The 20,744-nt window shown below is 49.6% G+C and overlaps 1 protein-coding gene across 2 annotated transcripts in view; it reads right to left on the bottom strand.

Annotated features, from left to right (window-relative positions):
* Positions 1 to 20,744, bottom strand: part of LOC139748051 (uncharacterized) — a 239,275-nt gene that overhangs the window by 209,670 nt on the left and 8,861 nt on the right. The window contains exon 1 of one of the 2 annotated variants that reach the window (XM_071660639.1): positions 17,098 to 17,254. The exons of the other annotated variant lie outside the window; for it this stretch is intronic. The gene's annotated coding sequence lies outside the window, so the exon portion shown is untranslated. Of the gene's footprint in view, positions 1 to 17,097; positions 17,255 to 20,744 lie in introns of those variants that run through there. 2 annotated transcript variants of the gene reach the window in all.

Here is a 20,744-nt window from a genome sequence, read left to right as displayed (position 1 = left end):
ATAAAAGAAATATCTTGCAAGAAATAAACACAACTTCGATGACACGAGTATGAATAACAGGGAATAATATAAAAAGACGACTCATTACGCATGCGTAGGGTAGTAGAGTTGCGAATGGGCCCATCCCATACATCCACATCACTGTAGTAGTGTCTTAACAGACTACATCTACAGCACAAAATAGTAAACGGTGAAGTAGTAATAACCGCAGTCGGTATATTTCTTGAGGAAGTAACTTACAGACGACTTGGCGAAGTATGGCAACACCGAGGCAAGACAATGATAATATAGATTGTTAGTTCCATGTGAGGTTAGTTGAGCTCTTGGCCTACCAAATGCCCCACACGGTCATTAAAAGCCATCGACCTCCTGTTCCAACCAGCAATTGGGGTCATCTTAAACACACCTGTAGGTGTTCTCTGTACGTAAGGCCCTCGAAACCAGTGAGGACATTACGTTGTTTTTCCACGCCCTGCGTCCCGTCTGGGGGAGGGGGGTGGGGGGTCTCTCTCTCTCCCGACCTGCCTGCCTGCAACGCTGCCACGATAGATGGGGAGCCAGGTAATCTATTGTTTCGTTAGAAGTGATAGTAACTGTATACACTCATGAACTCGACCCTTGGAAAAATGGCATGACTCTCACGTTCATCATGCTACCCCTCAGTTGATAGACGATGGACGCAAAAGCGATCGTGAATGGTTGGGGGGTAAGTTGGTGGTCGCCAACTACTGACTGGGTACTGTAGTTGGTACACAACACCTGCGGAACTGCAGGGTACTGTAGTTGGCAAGGAACACCGGTAACACTCCGCCAAAACACATACACCCAAGCCCTGTCCATCATGGGATCCAGACCATCTTCGCTAAATGGTTTCAGACCCAGAAATTACTGTCAACGGAACCTCTGTGTGTGTGTGTGTGTGTGTGTGTGTGTGTGTGTGTAAAGCTGTCGTGGTGTGGGCCATATCTCTCCTCCTGGCTGGCCAACTGTGGCGGCCACTGACCCTGGCAGGAGAGGGTGAGGGAGGGAAGACTGACGGCTGATCCACCCATTCTTCTTGCTGGGTCCACCTCCCGCGTCTCTGTGGAAGAAGTTCAAGGTGGAGGAGGATTGAGGTTTGGCCAAGAGACTCTCCTACCGCTTTGGACTGAAGGGGAGACTACGTCTTAATGACCTGAGTGTACTACCTGTAGGGAGCAGAAAGCGCCTTCTCACTTCTCTCCGTTGAGGACAGGGGTCCTGTGGGCGATGGCTTCCTGTATGAACCACAGACGAAAGAGAAATAAAAAATTCCTCATTTTTTTTCTGATAGTAAAATCCAGTTTGACCTCGTAGCTCCCTCGCCACCAGGAACCTCACCGTCAAAATATTTTCGTCGACATTCGCCTGGGGGTCCTTAGTGAACCGTCAACAAAACATCTGTCAAATGAGATCTGACACCATCCGTTGATGTCCCCCCCTTGACAACCCTACCGAATGAAAGGATTGGAACGTCCTAGCACTGAACTTCTCAACGATTCTAATCAGAGTCGATGAATTTAACAGCGAGACTTGACTTCGAAGCTAATGTTGCTGGATCCCGTTGGCTACATTAGTCATGCGATGGTACAAGCTTTACACAAAGGAAGGGAAGGGAGTGGCGCCAGCCACACGGACCACTCCTAACCAATACTTCCCCTACCGAACTACATCATTAAAGCGTCGCACTTACTGTTGTAAGTTTCACCACACGGACTATGCGGGCGCCCCCTTCCCCTCCTCCTCTACAATACGATACTGGGGCCACTTCATCATACAGACTATGGCGCCCTCCTCTACAATAAGATACTACAGGAGCCACTTCACCTTACAGACTATGGCCCCCCTACTCTACAATAAGATACTGGAGCCACTTCATCATACAGACTATGGCCCCCTTCCTCTACTATAAGATATGGCCCCTCTCCTCTACAATACGATACTGGAGCCACTTCACCTTACAGACTATAGCCCCCCTACTCTACAATAAGATACTGGAGCCACTTCATCATACAGACTATGGCCCCCTTCCTCTACTATAAGATATGGCCCCCCTCCTCTACAATAGGATACTGGAGCCACTTCATCATACAGACTATGGCCCCCTTCCTCTACGATAAGATACTGGAGCCACTTCATCATACAGACTATGGCCCCCTCCTCTACAATAAGATACTACAGGAGCCACTTCACCATACAGACTATGGCCCCCCTACTCTACAATAAGATACTGGAGCCACTTCATCATACAGACTATGGCCCCCTTCCTCTACTATAAGATATGGCCCCTCTCCTCTACAATACGATACTGGAGCCACTTCACCATACAGACTATGGCCCCCTTCCTCTACTATAAGATATGGCCCCTCTCCTCTACAATACGATACTGGAGCCACTTCACCATACAGACTATGGCCCCCTTCCTCTTCGATAAGATACTGGAGCCACTTCATCATACAGACTATGGCCCCCTTCCTCTACTATAAGATATGGCCCCCCTCCTCTACAATAGGATACAGGAGCCACTTCATCATACAGACTATGGCCCCCCTCCTCTCCAATACGATACTGGGGCCACTTCATCATACAGACTATGGCGCCCCCTCCTCCACAATGCTCCAAGCCAAGACACAGAGATGCAGGTCATGTCAGAACACAAAATGCCACCAAGTTCACCCGCCCTTTTGCATTACCTCACTGGCATTTTGATGTGGTCGTCCAGGTAAGGAGACCCCACCATCTACCCAGTGTCAGTTCTTCCTCAGTTCTTTGGTTCATCTACCTCAAGTTCTGTGGTTCATCTACCTGGGCTTACAACCTACCTCCTGACCTTCACCTCCAGGGCTTATACATACAGCCTGACCCAACACCCTCTTCCCCAAGGCTTACGATATCTAATAACCTGCACTTGAGTAATCAAGGATTACAACATATAAAAAAAGATAAGAGCAAAACATTCATCCACTCCTTGTGAAACATGTGATCACATGACTACCAAACCCCCATCAACCATGTGATCACATGTATGCCAACCCCCACCAACCATGTGATCACATGACTGCCAAAACCCCCCACCAACCATGTGATCACATGACTGCCAAAACCCCCCACCAACCATGTGATCACATGACTGCCAACCCCCACCAACCATATGATCACATGACTGCCGCCCCCACCAACCATATGATCACATGACTGCCAACCCCCACCAACCATATGATCACATGACTGCCAACCCCCACCAACCATGTGATCACATGAATGCCAACCCCCACCAACCATATGATCACATGACTGCCGCCCCCACCAACCATGTGATCACATGACTGCCAACCCCCACCAACCATATGATCACATGACTGCCAACCCCCACCAACCATATGATCACATGACTGCCGCCCCCACCAACCATGTGATCACATGACTGCCAAAACCCCATCAACCATATGATCACATGACTGCCGCCAACCCCCATCAACCATGTGATCACATGACTGCCAAAACCCCACCAACCATGTGATCACATGACTGCCAACCCCCCACCAACCATGTGATCACATGACTGCCGCAACCCCCACCAACCATGTGATCACATGACTGCCAACCCCCACCAACCATATGATCACATGACTGCCAACCCCCACCAACCATGTGATCACATGACTGCCGCAACCCCCACCAACCATGTGATCACATGACTGCCAACGCCCCACCAACCATGTGATCACATGACTGCCGCAACCCCCACCAACCATGTGATCACATGACTGCCAACCCCCACCAACCATATGATCACATGACTGCCAACCCCCACCAACCATATGATCACATGACTGCCAACCCCCACCAACCATATGATCACATGGCTGCCAACCCCCACCAACCATGTGATCACATGACTGCCAACGCCCCACCAACCATGTGATCACATGACTGCCGCAACCCCCACCAACCATGTGATCACATGACTGCCAACCCCCACCAACCATATGATCACATGACTGCCAACCCCCACCAACCATATGATCACATGACTGCCAACCCCCACCAACCACGTGATCACATGAATGCCAACCCCCACCAACCATATGATCACATGACTGCCAACCCCCCACCAACCATGTGATCACATGACTGCCGCCAACCCCCACCAACCATGTGATCACATGACTGCCGCCAACCCCCATCAACCATGTCATCACATGACTGCCAACCCCCCCACCAACCATGTGATCACATGACTGCCAACCCCCCCACCAACCATGTGATCACATGACTGCCAACCCCCACCAACCATGTGATCACATGACTACCAAAACCCCACCAACCATGTGATCACATGACTGCCAACCCCCCCACCAACCATGTGATCACATGACTGCCAAAACCCCAGTGATGAATGACAAATCGTGTTTCCCCTCTCATTACCTCCACCCAAACAGTTATCTAACTCCCTGTCCCGACCACCACGAGAACCCTGAGAGAACATCTTTATCCCGAGTTATCACTTCACTCAACACCAGCCAGGAGGGCGTTCGAAGTCGAGGAGGAGCGGGGGGCGTCGTGTCTCCGACGATGATCGTAGGGCCTCGCCTGTGTGTGTGTGTCAGAGATGGGGTATGTTATTCCCTCACACTCGTGATGAGAAGGACATCATCATCTTAACAAACCAGCGAGTTCAGCAACACTATTTCGTTGTCCTTTCTTTATCAGTGTCACGCCTCACACACACACCCCTGCAGTGAGCTCTCACACGGGAGGCGTTGTATAAACGCCAAACAACGACCGTGTGGCCCTTTACATACAGCGTCGTTTTGTGTGTGTGTGTGTCAGTGTGTGTGTGTCAGTGTGTGTGTGTGTGTGTGGTGACCATGACCGCTGGTGGCAAGGCGCCGACCCAGAGAGGAACTTCCTTCGCGACGGATGAATGTTTTAGAACGTTAGCAAGCTGACCTACTGCTTATCTGCAGGAGCCTCCTGGTTCGTCATGCTCCAGGGTGCAGGTCATCACGCTCCACGGCTGGTCATCATCATATGCTCAAGGGGCGGTGGTGGGGGGGAAATAGGGTAGTGTTGGTGGGGAGGCAGGAAGCGGTGGTGGGGGGAAATAGGTAGTGTTGGTGGGGAGGCAGGGAGCGGTGGTGGGGGGAAATAGGTAGTGGTGGTAAGGAGGCAGGGAGCGGTGGTGGGGAAGGCAAGAAGTGGTGGTGAGGGGAAATAGGTAGTGGTGGTGGGGAGGCAGGAAGCGGTGGTGGGGGGAAATAGGTAGTGTTGGTGGGGAGGCAGGGAGCGGTGGTGGGGGGAAATAGGTAGTGGTGGTGAGGAGGCAGGGAGCGGTGGTGGGGAAGGCAAGAAGTGGTGGTGAGGGAGGTGGTGGTGGGGAAGGCAGGTAGTGGTGGTAGAGAGGCACGTAGTGGTGGCAAGGGAGGCAAGAAGTGGTGGTATGGGAGCAGGTAGTGGTGGTGAGAGAGGCAGGTAGTGGTGGTGGGGAAGACAGGTAGTGGTGGTGGGAAGACAGGTAGTGGTGGTGGGAAGACAGGTAGTGGTGGTGGGAAGACAGGTAGTGGTGGTGGGAAGACAGGTAGTGGTGGTGGGAAGGAAGGTAGTGGTGTTGGGGAGGCAGGTAGTGGTGGTGGGGAAGGCAGGTACTGGTGGTAGAGAGGCACGTAGTGGTGGTAAGGGAGGCAAGAAGTGGTGGTATGGGAGCAGGTAGTGGTGGTGAGAGAGGCAGGTAGTGGTGGTGGGGAAGACAGATAGTGGTGGTGGGAAGACAGGTAGTGGTGGGGGGAAGACAGGTAGTGGTGGTGGGAAGGAAGGTAGTGGTGTTGAGGGAGACAGGTAGTGGTGGTGGGGAAGACAGGTAGTGGTGGTAGGGAGGCAGGGAGTGGTGGTAAGGGAAGCAAGCAGTGGTGGTGGGGGGACCAGGTAGTGGTGGTAAGAGAGGCAGGTATGTGGTGATGAGGAAGACAGGTAGTGGTGGTGGGAAGACAGGTAGTGGAGGTGGGAAGGAAGGTAGTGGTGTTGGGGAGGCAGGTAGTGGTGGTGGGGAAGGCAGGTAGTGGTGGTAGGGAGGCAGGGAGTGGTGGTGGTGGAGGCAGGTAGTGGTGGTAGGGAGAGACTGGTAGTGGTGGTGGGGGGGTAGTGGAGAGGCAAGTAGTAGTGGTGGGGGAGACAGACAGAGGTGGTGGGGGAGGCAGGTAGTGGGAGAGACAGGTAGTGGTGTTGGGGAGGCAGGTAGTGGTGGTAGGGAGGCAGGTTGTGGTGGTGGGGAAGACAGATAGGGGTGGTGGGAGAGGCAGGTAGTGGTGGTGGGAGAGACAGGTATTGGTGGTGGGGGAGGCAGGTAGTGGCGGTGGTGGAGGCAGGTAGTGGTGGTGGGGAGGCAAGTAGTGGTGGTGGGTGAGGCAGGTAGTGGTGGTAGGGAGGCCAGTAGTGGTGGTAGGGAGGCAGATAGTGGTGGTAGGGGAGACAGGTAGGGGTGGTAGAGGAGACAGGTAGTGGTGGTGGGTGAGGCAGGTAGTGGTGGTAGGGAGGCCGGTAGTGGTGGTAGGGGAGACAGGTAGTGGTGGTGGTAGGGGAGACAGGTAGTGGTGGTGGAGGAGACAGGTAGTGGTGGTGGGGAAGACAGGTAATGGTGGTGGAAGAGACAGGTAGTGATGGTGGTGGGGGAGACAGGTAGTGGTGGTGGTGGGGGAGACAGGTAGTGGTGGTGGTGGGGGAGTCAGGTAGTGGTGGTGGTGGGGGAGACAGGTAGTGGTGGTGGTGGGGGAGACAGGTAGTGGTGGTGGTGGGGGAGACAGGTAGTGGTGGTGGGATAGACAGGTAATGGTGGTAGGGGAGACAGGTAGTGGTAGTGGGGGAGACAGGTAGTGGTGGTGGTGGTGGGGGAGACAGGTAGTGGTGGTGGTGGTGGTGGGGGAGACAGGTAGTGGTGGTGGTGGGGGAGACAGGTAGTGGTGGTGGTGGTGGGGGAGACAGGTAGTGGTGGTAGTGGGGGAGACAGGTAGTGGTGGTGGTGGTGGGGGAGACAGGTAGTGGTGGTGGTGGGGGAGACAGGTAGTGGTGGTAGTGGGGGAGACAGGTAGTGGTGGTGGTGGTGGGGGAGACAGGTAGTGGTGGTAGTGGGGGAGACAGGTAGTGGTGGTGGTGGGGGAGACAGGTAGTGGTGGTAGTGGGGGAGACAGGTAGTGGTGGTGGTGGTGGGGGAGACAGGTAGTGGTGGTGGTGGTGGGGGAGACAGGTAGTGGTGGTGGTGGGGGAGACAGGTAGTGGTGGTGGTGGGGGAGACAGGTAGTGGTGGTGGTGGGGGAGACAGGTAGTGGTGGTGGTGGGGGAGACAGGTAGTGGTGGTAGTGGGGGAGACAGGTAGTGGTGGTGGTGGGGGAGACAGGTAGTGGTGGTGGTGGGGGAGACAGGTAGTGGTGGTGGTGGGGGAGACAGGTAGTGGTGGTGGTGGGGGAGACAGGTAGTGGTGGTAGTGGGGGAGACAGGTAGTGGTGGCGGTGGGGGAGACAGGTAGTGGTGGTGGTGGGGGAGTCAGGTAGTGGTGGTGGGATAGACAGGTAATGGTGGTAGGGGAGACAGGTAGTGGTAGTGGGGGAGACAGGTAGTAGTGGTGGTGGTGGGGGAGACAGGTAGTGGTGGTGGTGGTGGGGGAGACAGGTAGTGGTGGTGGTGGGGGAGACAGGTAGTGGTGGTGGTGGGGGAGACAGGTAGTGGTGGTGGTGGGGGAGACAGGTAGTGGTGGTGGTGGTGGGGGAGACAGGTAGTGGTGGTGGTGGTGGGGGAGACAGGTAGTGGTGGTGGTGGGGGAGACAGGTAGTGGTGGTGGTGGGGGAGACAGGTAGTGGTGGTGGTGGGGGAGACAGGTAGTGGTGGTGGTGGTGGTGGGGGAGACAGGTAGTGGTGGTGGTGGTGGGGGAGACAGGTAGTGGTGGTGGTGGTGGTGGGGGAGACAGGTAGTGGTGGTGGTGGTGGGGGAGACAGGTAGTACCGGCTTGCGCTCCCTACTCTCACCCGCTCTCACTCTGCCTCTCCTGCTTCACTCCCTGGCTCTCACCGACCCTGCTCCTCTCCCTGAACCTCACCTGCCTTGTAACACTCCCTGGCCCCGAACCTGTCCTGCTTTACACCCTTAAATCTCACTTTCCCTGTCCACACTCCCTGACTCTCTCTCTCTCTCTCTCTCTCTCTCTCTCTCTCTCTCTCTCTCTCTCTCTCTCTCTCTCTCTCTCTCTCTCTGTGCCTTTTCATCGATATATTCGCTGCTCACTCTCCCTCCCTTCCTCACATAACATTACTACTCTCCGTCACACTCCCAATTCTCCCGTCACACTTCCACTTTCCTCCGTCACACCGCCACTTTCCTCCGTCACACTCCTAATTCTCCCGTCACATTCCCCTTTCCCTAGTCACCCTCCCACTTTCCCGTCACACTCCTACTTCACGTCACACTCCCACTTTCCACATCACACTCCCAATTTCCCCCGTCACACTCCCACTCCCCCGTCACACTCTTCCGCGTCACTTCCGAAAGAAATGACATCGGTAACATATACACCATACCGTCACACTCAACACTTATTTCGGTCTCATATTTATTCATATCTCCATCAATCTTTCTAAGTATATACATGCATGAATATAAGATTAATGTATGCATGTATGTATGAATGTATATACGTGTAATGTATATATGAATATATCTTTAATTCTGCATAAATATATTTTTTTTTTGTTTTCCGTACGTGCCAGTATTTCAAATGTACTGTTGTCTGTTCATTTTAATGTTTCTGTTGCCATGGTCATCTGTTCATCCTAATGTTTATGTTGCCATGAAGATCTGTTCATCCTAATGTTCTTGTTGCCATGAAGATCTGTTCATCCTAATGTTTCTGTTGCCATGAAGATCTGTTCATCCTAATGTTTCTGTTGCCATGAATATCTGTTCATCCTAATGTTTCTGTTGCCATGAATATCTGTTCATCCTAATGTTTCTGTTGCCATGAATATCTGTTCATCCTAATGTTTCTGTTGCCATGAAGATCTGTTCATCCTAATGTTTCTGTTGCCATGAAGATCTGTTCATCCTAATGTTTCTGTTGCCATAAAGATCTGTTCATCCTAATGTTTCTGTTGCCATGGTCATCTGTTCATCCTAATGTTTCTGTTGCCATGAAGATCTGTTCATCCTAATGTTTCTGTTGCCATGAAGATCTGTTCATCCTAATGTTCCTGTTGCCATAAAGACCTGTTCATCCTAATGTTTCTGTTGCCATGAAGATCTGTTCATCCTAAAGTTTCTGTTGCCATAAACAGCCATGAACCTCTTTTCACACTAGATGTCTATTATCATATTTGATTTTTTTCGTATAAATTTTCTATACACAGACGAGTCTGTATTTTCTTAAGCATTTTATGCACCAACTCACGGTATATACGTATGTCTACATATTTGTCTTAATTTCTCTATTACAATTTATTGGTTTATCTTTTTTTTTTATTTTCAGGTTTAATTCCCGGAATATGTTAAATTGGAGCCGGTTCATATTTTCTACTTTTTGCCTTCGAACTTAAAATATTCCATCTGTAGCAAAATCTAGTTTTCAAGTCTACACAAAGTATTTCTTTTAGTTAGGTTATTGTGTGTGTGTGTGTGTGTGTGTGTGTGTGTGTGTGTGTGTGTGTGTGTGTGTGTGCGCGTGTGTGTGTGTGTGTGTGTCTGTATTAATCCCATCATGATAAATGGAATACAGACTTCCCAGCTGTGTCCTACAGTCCTCTGATCTGCACATCTGACTAGATCAGTAGCTAATAAGACCCAGGAAACTACATACAAAAACACGAAATCCCCCCCCCCAAAATTACCCATTTTCTCTGGGAATTCCTCAAGGTGGAATCTTAGCTCCACCTCTAACCTACGTCGACCATTACAACCTCGTCAAAATACTTAAATGGTTTTGGTGGCATCACATCAGTCGACTCTGCGACTTCCCAACACCAGAGAGGCAGTAAATGACTCCCTTCCTCCCTCCCTGTGCGTATACACAATCTAAACCTCTACGTTCATATGAGGATGATCATGATGTACATAATATTCTCCATATTAGAAGATAATCCACCAACTTCAATAAAAATATTCTCATCTCGACTGTGAAATAATCAACAAGTACCAGGCACGGCAGGAGACTGTGCTACCAAGTACCAGGCACGGCAGGAGACTGTGCTACCTAGTACCAGGCACGGCAGGAGAGTGTGCTACCAAGTACCAGGCACGGCAGGAGAGTGTGCTACCAAGTAACAGGCACGGCAGGAGACTGTGCTACCAAGTAACAGGCACGGCAGGAGACTGTGCTACCAAGTACCAGGCACGGCAGGAGACTGTGCTACCAAGTAACAGGCACGGCAGGAGACTGTGCTACCAAGTACCAGGCACAGCAGGAGACTGTGCTACCAGGTACCAGGCACGGCAAGAGAGTGTGCTACCAAGTACCAGGCACGGCAGGAGAGTGTGCTACCAAGTAACAGGCACGGCAGGAGACTGTGCTACCAGGTACCAAGGTTGGTAGGAACCAGGTACCAGGGTCGCAGACAGGTAGGCCAAAATATATATATATATATATATATATATATATATATATATATATATATATATATATATCCCTGGGGATAGGGGATTAAGAATACTCCCCACGTATTCCCTGCGTGTCGTAGAAGGCGACTAAAAGGGGAGGGAGCGGGGGGCTGGAAATCCTCCCCTCTCGTTTTTTTTTTTTTTTTTATTTTCCAAAAGAAGGAACAGAGAATTGGGCCAGGTGAGGGTATTCCCTCAAAGGCCCAGTCCCCTGTTCTTAATGCTACCTCGCTAACGCGGGAAATGGCGAATAGTTTAAAAGAAAAGAATATATATATATATATATATATATATATATATATATATATATATATATATATATATATATATATATATATATATAACCCATCATTTTTTTTTCTTGAGGATCTTAGTCACGAACAAAAGTACTCGGTACAGCCAAGCCTTAAATGCTAAATAAAACCAGAAAATATAAAGAAGAAAACATTAAAAAAACAATCTACAGGTTTTGTAGGGGAACTCGAAAACCTGCCTTTTAAAAAACTTGACACATTAATATTGTCCGGCGGGTGACAGTTGGCATCACTGGACCGGTACAAGACATCGTAGCGACTCCCCTAACGCTCGACACAAGACAAGTGAGGCAACGTACCACAGTCCTACTTCACCGTTGTCATCAATGTCTTCTTGTATGATGAAAACAATGACGTAAAATTACGATTTTGTCTCACCAGCGGCATGACCTCATAAGCTGCTCCATGACTATGTCACTATTGTGTTACTATCTGTGTCACAGAGGAAATCCCCTTGGACTTTTTGTTACTCCTCGCTAAAGCAAGATGTACCCTGACTGATGTTTATTCAAAGTTCCACAAGAGACAATCATAGCTTACTAATAACAACCTAGTCTTTAATAACTATTTTTTCTATTTCCAAATTATATACATTTTTCTATAGCACGTATGTGTACAACATCCCCCAGCCATCATTATGTTTTACCCTGAAACACAGTCACTGGATGTGTGTTATTGTTCATACCTCACCCGGCTGAAGCAGCAACCCGAGCTATCCCTCCCCAACCCCCGAAGCTCTCCCGTCTCATTACTTTCGCCAGTTGTAAAGCATCCTCACAATTCTCCACTCATTATGACGCGCGCTTGTCAACACCACAGATTGCAGCACCTGCGCCAGTGTCCTCCTGCACACGTCAGTCACCATCACCCAGACTTCAAATATCTTTAAATCCACTCATATGAAACCTTTCCCCCGAAACAAACACCTACTTCGAATCACCTGAAGATACGAATCTCCCGCTCTCTCTGCCACCCCAACTTGGTTATATGCTGGGTTAGGTTAGATTAGGTTTGTATACCTTAATCCACCCCCTAACCTAATCTACTCTATCCCCTACCAACCCAACCTTACCTACTATATCCCCTACCAACCCAACTTATCCTATCCCCTGCCAAACAAATCTTACCTATCCTATCCCCTATTACCTTAACCTTACCTCGCCTAGCCTAGAAAAACGCCTGGGGGGGAGGGGGAGGCGTTAATCTTCAGCTAATCCCCAGATTCTGAAACTTTGCCACTCGGAGCTATGTGTGTGACGCAATGTCATTTCCTTCCACGTATAATATACCTTAGTGGAATTTACGTCATTTGTCATTGCATTCCACTTCCCTCTTACTTGGGGAGCTTAAGGTATCAACGTTACTTACTATCTGGACGATAGGGTGAATGCAAGGTGACACCTGCATTCACGCGAGTATGTTTAAAAACTTAACGTATATACGCATATGTAGACTTTACCGAACTCCGCCTGTTTGTGGCTACGCCGCCTATCAAAACTCACCGGCGGGTCAGCAACATCGAAGCACAATCTTGTCCAGGAAGTCTTTCACTTCAAACGAGTCCATCTTTTGAGAGAACACCATACAAACTTCTTTATATATATATATATATATATATATATATATATATATATATATATATATATATATATATATATTACAACAGTTTATGTTACACTTACAAATGCTCCTGCGTTTCTAAGTAAAACGAATATTCTAATATATAATCTATGCTAAACATACCAAACTCTTGAGAATAATCAGTACATTTCATATCCGACGACAAGACTGTATCTGAGAACAAAATAATCCTACAGTTCTATGAACCCTGGTCATATATGGCAAAGTTTGAGAAAAGAAAAAAAATATTCCACTGACACAAAATACTCGGAAGCACTGTCAACATCTGTGTTGATAACCACCAATCATTTACCGAGTTTTAAACAAGTTGTTACACCCAAACAGCCATCGTCATTCGTATGATAGTCGCCACCCCACTAACCTATTACTTAATATGGCTTATAGCAACACCATCCTAGAAACTTGACCCATCTTTTCCAGTAATGAGTCAATAATGTTCAGGAGATTCCGGTATTGATTGAGAACGAGCTGGGAATTTTGGCGCAAAGAGAATACACTGACGACAGATTTATTCATCATGTGGACAACGCTAGTCATGACACATGGGGAGGATCATCATTCAAGCAAAATGTCAACACACCGCAGCCTCATGATGATAACGCGCGCTCTCGCTGCCTGATCCGCTCATACCAAAATCTCATGAACGATTGTAGTCACCGAACGCGCGCTCGCTGCCTGCTCCGCTCATACCAACATGAGTGATTGTAGTCACCGTTCGTCAAAATTAAGATAAAAAGGACACTTCTAAAATGCGTTATGGGAATTTACAATTAGAGAAAAATAATAACACACCAGGTATAACACCAACTGGGTAGCCGAAGGTGGCGGCAATGTCCGCTCAGGAGGCGGTGCCGACCGCCTCTGCCCACCACCCACCGCCCGCACCAGTCCTGCCATAATTCCCAGTGACCTTCATGAATGTCTCCCTGGATGAAACATTAATCTAATGAAGTCTCCCGCACTCTTTACTCTCCCTGAAGGCTGGGGTGGCCGGGGGGGGGGGGACAGTGCTCAGACAGGATAGCTAGGGGCAATATCTTGAACTCAACCTGACGAAGCTTCGTTCGCATATCCTAAAATAGTAATATCCTAATGATAGTAATATCGCGGTAAAGAATATCTAAGAAATTCATATGCTATTCTCCTCAATATAAGCTGATTTCAAAGTTTCTGTTACGGACTACGTGAAAAATAAGCAGACGCTCAAAACAGTAACTTATTATTACGGAAGTACGATACCATCAGCTTCCGCGTCTCTGTGGTTTTGGAAGACCGTGTTATGAACGTTTCATACGGTGTCATTCAAGTAACAAATCATTGTACCTCACAGCCTATAAAAACTCTAATAATTCAGTCACTCAGTACTATTTCCGTACATTTGACAGAAAAAGAAAACCAACTTGTATCAAGGCGCCGTAGCTTGTGCGCTGTGTGTGAGCTAGGAGGCTTGAGCGGGGGCGTCGTCGTCCAACGGCTCGACTTCTGAGAGTCTTCAGGGCGTTGCGTTGATTTTAAATTCCTTTCTCATTATCCACGTCTCCTGTTTTATAAACGTCTTGTTTCATCCATGCGACCAACCTTACTCTTCTACTTCACCCAGAAGACTATATCCTCAGAACCGAAGTCCTCGAGTTTTGTCGTTGAAACGTACCTATCCCGCCGCTACCAACCAGTCGTGTTTGCTCCAGAGATTTTAACTCGAGTACAGGAGACTGGCGATTCCCGGTGGGTATGTAATATCACACGTCAGGTGAAGATTATATCTATAAGCATTCTAATTATCACTAGGCCCTATTATGTATTTCCTTTACTTTAGTAAACCCTTCGTTCACACTCGATAAACGGTGGATCTAAAACTGATAAAAGATTACATGTTTACTAAATGAAAAAAGGAAAAACGAGTACGAAACAGACGACCACTAATTCAAAGTTATTCTTCGCTGTTTTGATATCTGCTTCTTTCCCAATACGTCCAAGCTCTAGAACTCTCTACTCTCCCATGTCTCTCAAAATGAATATAAGACCCGGCACATTTCAAAAGACAGATTTTTCATTTTCTCAAAAAAAAAAAAAGATAAATCGTAAATACTTTCCCTTGTCTTTTCTTTTTCCGTTCCATGATCCTCCTTCTATATTTCAATGGAGGCCAGGCCTTGATCGCTGACCTTTGTCCGTGACTGGAGCCTTCCAACTGATATCATGGAATACTTGACGAGTATTCTACCAGTGGCGATCATAACCTATATGTCAGAAAACAACATTCCGGATGGACAAGAATGAAAATGATAAACCAGGATTCTCCCAACATTATCAAACCTATACATTTTTTTTTTTTTTTCAGTCTACGATTTCAATTTCATTTCGCTCTGGTCTAAATAAGATGTATCGTCCATACTGATTAATGGCGAATATCTGAGTATGATGAAATAGAAGGTGGATGATATTATTACACACGGAGAGTATGATGGAATAGTGACATTAACCGTGGTATCATCTCGTCTACAACGTAATTCATACAGAGAATACAGATTGTGGAGGATTTACAGTAACATATTTATCTGTATTGAAGCTTCGCGTGTCATTTAAAAATGTGTACCTCACCTCACCAACTCATTTAAATTTCCGATCCTTTTTTTACATAACATTCGAGCCAAAGGATATGTAGGAGTTTCTATATAACTCCCTTCCTATATGATTCAAGGTATTCTCAGAATATTCTTGGGATGTTTCGAAGATTCCCGCACGGGAATGTTTCACATTAGCGCCAAGTAGGTCAGGTTATGCCACTACTTGACGTTAGACCGAGTTTCATGTAATTCTTTTCGTAGTGAAGTAATTGATTACGCCTAACATCCGTGCATATATAATGGTGCCATCCGTGGCAATTCAGCGTCGATGACCATGGTAGCGCTGGAGGTATGGTAGCGGTGGCCATAAGAGTGCAGTATGGTGCGATGACCATGGTAGTCCTGGAGGTATGGTAGTGACGGCCATGAGAGCGGTAAGTAATATGGTTCCGATTACCATATCATTGCAGCCGTGTGATGCCGATGACCATGGTAGTGCTCTAAGTATGGTTGTGGCGGTAATGGCAGCCCAGTCTAGGACCGAGGACCATGGTAGGTATGGTAGCGGGGCTCCCGTATTGCAATAGGCATATCAATGGCCACAACGGTGTTGTTAATGGTATAGTAAGGGGCGCGCATGGTAGTGCACGGCTGTGGTTGCAACGGCAATAATGGTACTGCAGGTACACCAGCAGCTGCCATGGTAGCGCTGGCTATGGTAATGCTGTGGGCATGACAGTGGCAGTCATGGTGGTGCTTCAGGTTCGTTAGGGATACCATAGCAGTCCAGTGGTTATGGTAGGCAACTGTAAAGCGGAAATTTTCGCTCCGGTCATGACTGTAATAGTTATGGTACTCGCGGCCAAAATGGTACCATAGGTATGGTAGTCGCGATGATCGGAGTGCCACTGCAGTGCCATATAATGGTAATGACTCATGGTAGTGTCACGGGTATGGCAACATTGAGGCGATCGTAGCAGCACCACAGTATGGCAGCCGGTTATGGCAGTACCGCATGAGTGGCTATGGTGGTCATGGTAATGCTATATTTATGGTAGCAAAAATATGGTAGAACCGTCATGGTCATGGCAGGGCTACAGTTATGCAATACCGGCCACAGCAGTGCCGCAAGGTATGGTTCAGGCGGCCGACGTGCCGCAAGTATGGTGCTAACAGCCAAGGCGATGCCGCAGGTTGATACCGGTGGCCATGGCAGTGCCGCATGTATGGTACTGGTGGCCACGGCAGTGCCGCATGTATGGTACTGGTGGCCATGGCAGTGCCGCAGGTTGCAGCTGGTGGCCATGCCAGCACCGCAGGTTGGTATTAGCGGCCATGGCAGTGCCGCAGGTATGGTATTGGCGGCCATGGCAATGCCGCAGGTTGACACCTGCCATGGTAGTGTCGCAGGTATGGATCTGGAGGTCTTGGCAATGCCGCAGGTATGGGACTAGTGGTCGGTCATGACAGAGTGCCGCATGTATAGTACTGGCAACTATGGCAATGCTGCAAGTATGGTACTGGCGGATTGGGTAGTGCCGCAGGTTGGTGCTGGCACTGCCGCAGGTATGGTAATGACGAACACGGGGATGCCACAAGTTGGTACTGCGGGAATGGTACCGGCAGCTAAGGTAGTGCCGCAGGTAGAAAACTATTACCTGCGGTTCGAGTGAGCTGTGATGGAGAGATCCTTACAGTGCGGTATCAGTAGGCCCGCATGCGGCTACTACCTCTGCCGCATGCGAATCTATTCCCTCCGTCCTGTGGGTATTCCTAGACATTAGAACGGTCAAGTCTGCGCGAATCTTGCGGCAGTACCTACCAGACTCCCGCAAGAGACCGCAGGTCATAACCGCAGCCGCTGCGGTCCAACTCCAACCCCCTCCCCCCCCAAACAACTACCAGTTGTAAACAGCGTCATTACCCGTAGCAGTCACAGACGATGAGGAGGTGCGGGAGGCCGCGGGAGAGACCCCGGGAGGCTGCTTGTGGCGGCGGCGGCGGGCGGGCCACGTGTCCCTGTGAGCGGAGGTTAGCTGCCGGCGGCGCGGTGTCACGACGCACACTGAGCTGCGCCCGCCACTCACACGGCTACCTTCCCGCCAGCACCCACCCCCCCCAAGCCACCAACCTGCCGCGCCCCCAACAATGTGAACACATTATTATCCCCGGGTTCGACGTCGTCCTGACGTGGACGGGAGGGCGACGGGCGTCATCCCCGGAGTCTCGTCGTCCGTAGGGACGATCGGGTTACTCGGGGGAGACGAGGGAATCCAGGTCATGGGGAGGCGGTAGTTGAGGGAGGTGGCGGCGTCTGGAAGCGTTTCAAGCCTCACCTGGCTAGATGGATGTGCACCACTGCGCCCCTCTTGCCCGCACTCACTCCCGCTGCTCCAGCCAATGAGGGGCCGCCTGCTTCCAGCCAGCCAATCAAGCGCCACCGAGATGCAGCAGACCAATCCGGGAATTCACTAAAATAAACCGGCCAATTACGGGAACTCTGAGAATAACCGGCCAATTATGGGGAACTTCGGAAATACCCGGCCAATCGGTGACCGGCGACGGATAACTAGCCAATGGGGACGAACTGCCTATAAGCAACTAGCCAATAGGGGGAGCAGGGGGATGATCACCGACAACCAGTCATAAGTTGCATGATAACTACCGGCCAATCTCGAGGCCTGAGGGACGGCACCTGACCAACCACGGACAGACGGGATAGCAAACCTCCCACAGCACGACCGGGGGGCTCCAAGCCAATTACAAACTAGCCAGCGGGGCTAGGCGGACCAATCGGACGACCGGTCCCTTCCCCCACCACCACCACCAAAGGGACCAATGGGAGACGGCCACCCGAACGGCCACTCACCAATCATTGGGCGGACTTCGCGACAACCCGACCATTAACAATCCTGTGAGCCAACACCTAATCATGGACTTGCTGCTTCTTAGTCTTCATTGATTTAGAGTTACAGGTTGATAATGGGTTACTGTGGTGGTGGGGGCAGAGATCCCATGTTGCCTCCTGATAATGGGTTACTGTGGTGGTGGGGGCAGAGATCCCATGTTGCCTCCTGATAATGGGTTACTGTGGTGGGGGGGGCAGAGATCCCATGTTGCCTCCTGATAATGGGTTACTGTGGTGGTGGGGCAGAGATCCCATGTTGCCTCCTGATAATGGGTTACTGTGGTGGTGGGGCAGAGATCCCATGTTGCCTCCTGATAATGGGTTACTGTGGTGGTGGGGGCAGAGATCCCATGTTGCCTCCTGATAATGGGTTACTGTGGTGGTGGGGGCAGAGATCCCATGTTGCCTCCTGATAATGGGTTACTGTGGTGGTGGGGGCAGAGATCCCATGTTGCCTCCTGATAATGGGTTACTGTGGTGGTGGGGCAGAGATCCCATGTTGCCTCCTGATAATGGGTTACTGTGGTGGTGGGGGCAGAGATCCCATGTTGCCTCCTGATAATGGGTTACTGTGGTGGTGGGGGCAGAGATCCCATGTTGCCTCCTGATAATGGGTTACTGTGGTGGTGGGGCAGAGATCCCATGTTGCCTCCTGATAATGGGTTACTGTGGTGGTGGGGCAGAGATCCCATGTTGCCTCCTGATAATGGGTTACTGTGGTGGTGGGGCAGAGATCCCATGTTGCCTCCTGATAATGGGTTACTCTGGCGGGGCGGGGCGGGGAGGGTTGAGGAGCTCCCAAGCACTCCCGTGCCTTACGTTACCTACAACTACAACCACCACCACCACCACAGCTCGTGGTGTGATCTCAGGACACACCACGATCGTCCACTGCCAGGAAGAATAATAATAATAATAATAATAATAATAATAATAATAATAATGATAATAATAATAATAATAATAATAATAATGTGGACGTCAAGTTCCATTCTTTATTTAATATGATCTGAATATTTTGAGATATGCTGTCTTTGTAGAGGTGGTGTGGCGCTGCCTGTGTGGAGGCGGGATACCACGACCCCACGACCCCTTGAGCAACGACGGTGCCACGGCCGTGTTCTGTGATCCCAGGGTGTTGCCTGATGTGTTGAGGCCTATAGTGCGTTCCAAGGAGTGTTCTATGGTGTGTTCCGTGTTCTTTGTTGTGTTGCGTGGGCATATTTCGTACACTCGGCTATGTACATCTGCTGTACAGATGTACATCCATCCACTGTACAGAACTGCCCCTTAGGAGCTATCTACAGACCCCCTGGCTCCTGTCTCGTACATTCCCGACGCTCTACCATCTTGAAATTGAGTTCCTCACGCGCGCTCGTAGGCCCGTCACGTGCGCGACGCCCGGCCCAGTTCCAGAATGTTCCTCAAGTGAGTTTCCCCGCCAGTCAGGGGTTGGGTGAGGGTGAGGGGGGGAAGGATAGGATCCTGCCTTGACTCGGTGAATAAGTTTTTTCAAGGTGTCTCATTCCGCGCCATCCCGGTGTGTGTGTGTGTGTATACACGCTTGTGTGCCCCGCTCGGGTGTTGCTTCTTATTCCAGGATGAATTATACACAGTAATTCTAAATACCTGTGATCAAAGTGAGACTTAATTACAATTGTTGAGTTCCTGTGACAGTCTTCCATTTGGTTCATTGTGGCGATGGGCTTTTAAGTCCTACCGTTCACACCCTCTCGCGGTTTAAGTACATTGATGAACGTGTCTTTGCTACCTACACCTCCTCACACAGCTGCCTCTTCATCTGTACGCCAGTATTGGCACTATGGAAAGCAATGACTGGACTGACCTGAAAGAATTCGTATTTGATTCCCTGGGACATTACTAGCTCTCCTCGGGCGAGGCTTCTGTCTCTAAAAGCGAGTGGCGGAGGTTATTGTTCCGTTTCAAAGACTCTTCTCCTCTTCTTCCAAGAAGTGTTTACCATAGTCAACATGCTTCACATGCAGACTTGCTTACTGCGTCACTCAGTTCGTAAAAGCCAACTCGCCCATCATGTCACTCGCAGCTATCAACATGCGTATTTCTCCGTCTATACCATCTTGCCCAACCTCTCTCTCTCTCTCTCTCTCTCTCTCTCTCTCTCTCTCTCTCTCTCTCTCTCTCTCTCTGTACACACACACACACACACACACACACACACACACACACACACTGCCAAAGATCTCCCTCACGGCTCCGCGCCGGAACAGCAACGAGGGCAAACCATCTCCCTGCCTTACGCCAGTCAGTCCAACATCCTGCCACGCACCCTATATAAACACGCCTCCTGCACTTCCTCAAGATATCCCTTAGATCATCATCATATTCCTGTTCCAATCACTTTCATATTTCCTATTTTTTGTTTTTTTCGTAATTCCACAAATGCTCAACTTGAATCCTTTCGTTTTCAATGTCTCGTCTACGATTCTTTTTCACACAAACATCCCCAAGCAGCCACTCATGATCTCCCTCATGGACACCCATCGACCTCATCTCACACTTGACCACACGCGTCTTCCTTCAGTTTCCTCAGCCAGTGCCTCTATGTGCCCCTACACAGTCAGTCCCTGTAGTCTTTACTCCTGCTACACACACACACACACACACACACACACACACACACA

Source organism: Panulirus ornatus, chromosome 5 (genome assembly GCF_036320965.1).
Source record: "Panulirus ornatus isolate Po-2019 chromosome 5, ASM3632096v1, whole genome shotgun sequence".
In the NCBI taxonomy this organism is placed as follows: Eukaryota; Metazoa; Arthropoda; class Malacostraca; order Decapoda; family Palinuridae; genus Panulirus; species Panulirus ornatus.
This window is presented reverse-complemented; position numbering and strand designations above follow the sequence as displayed.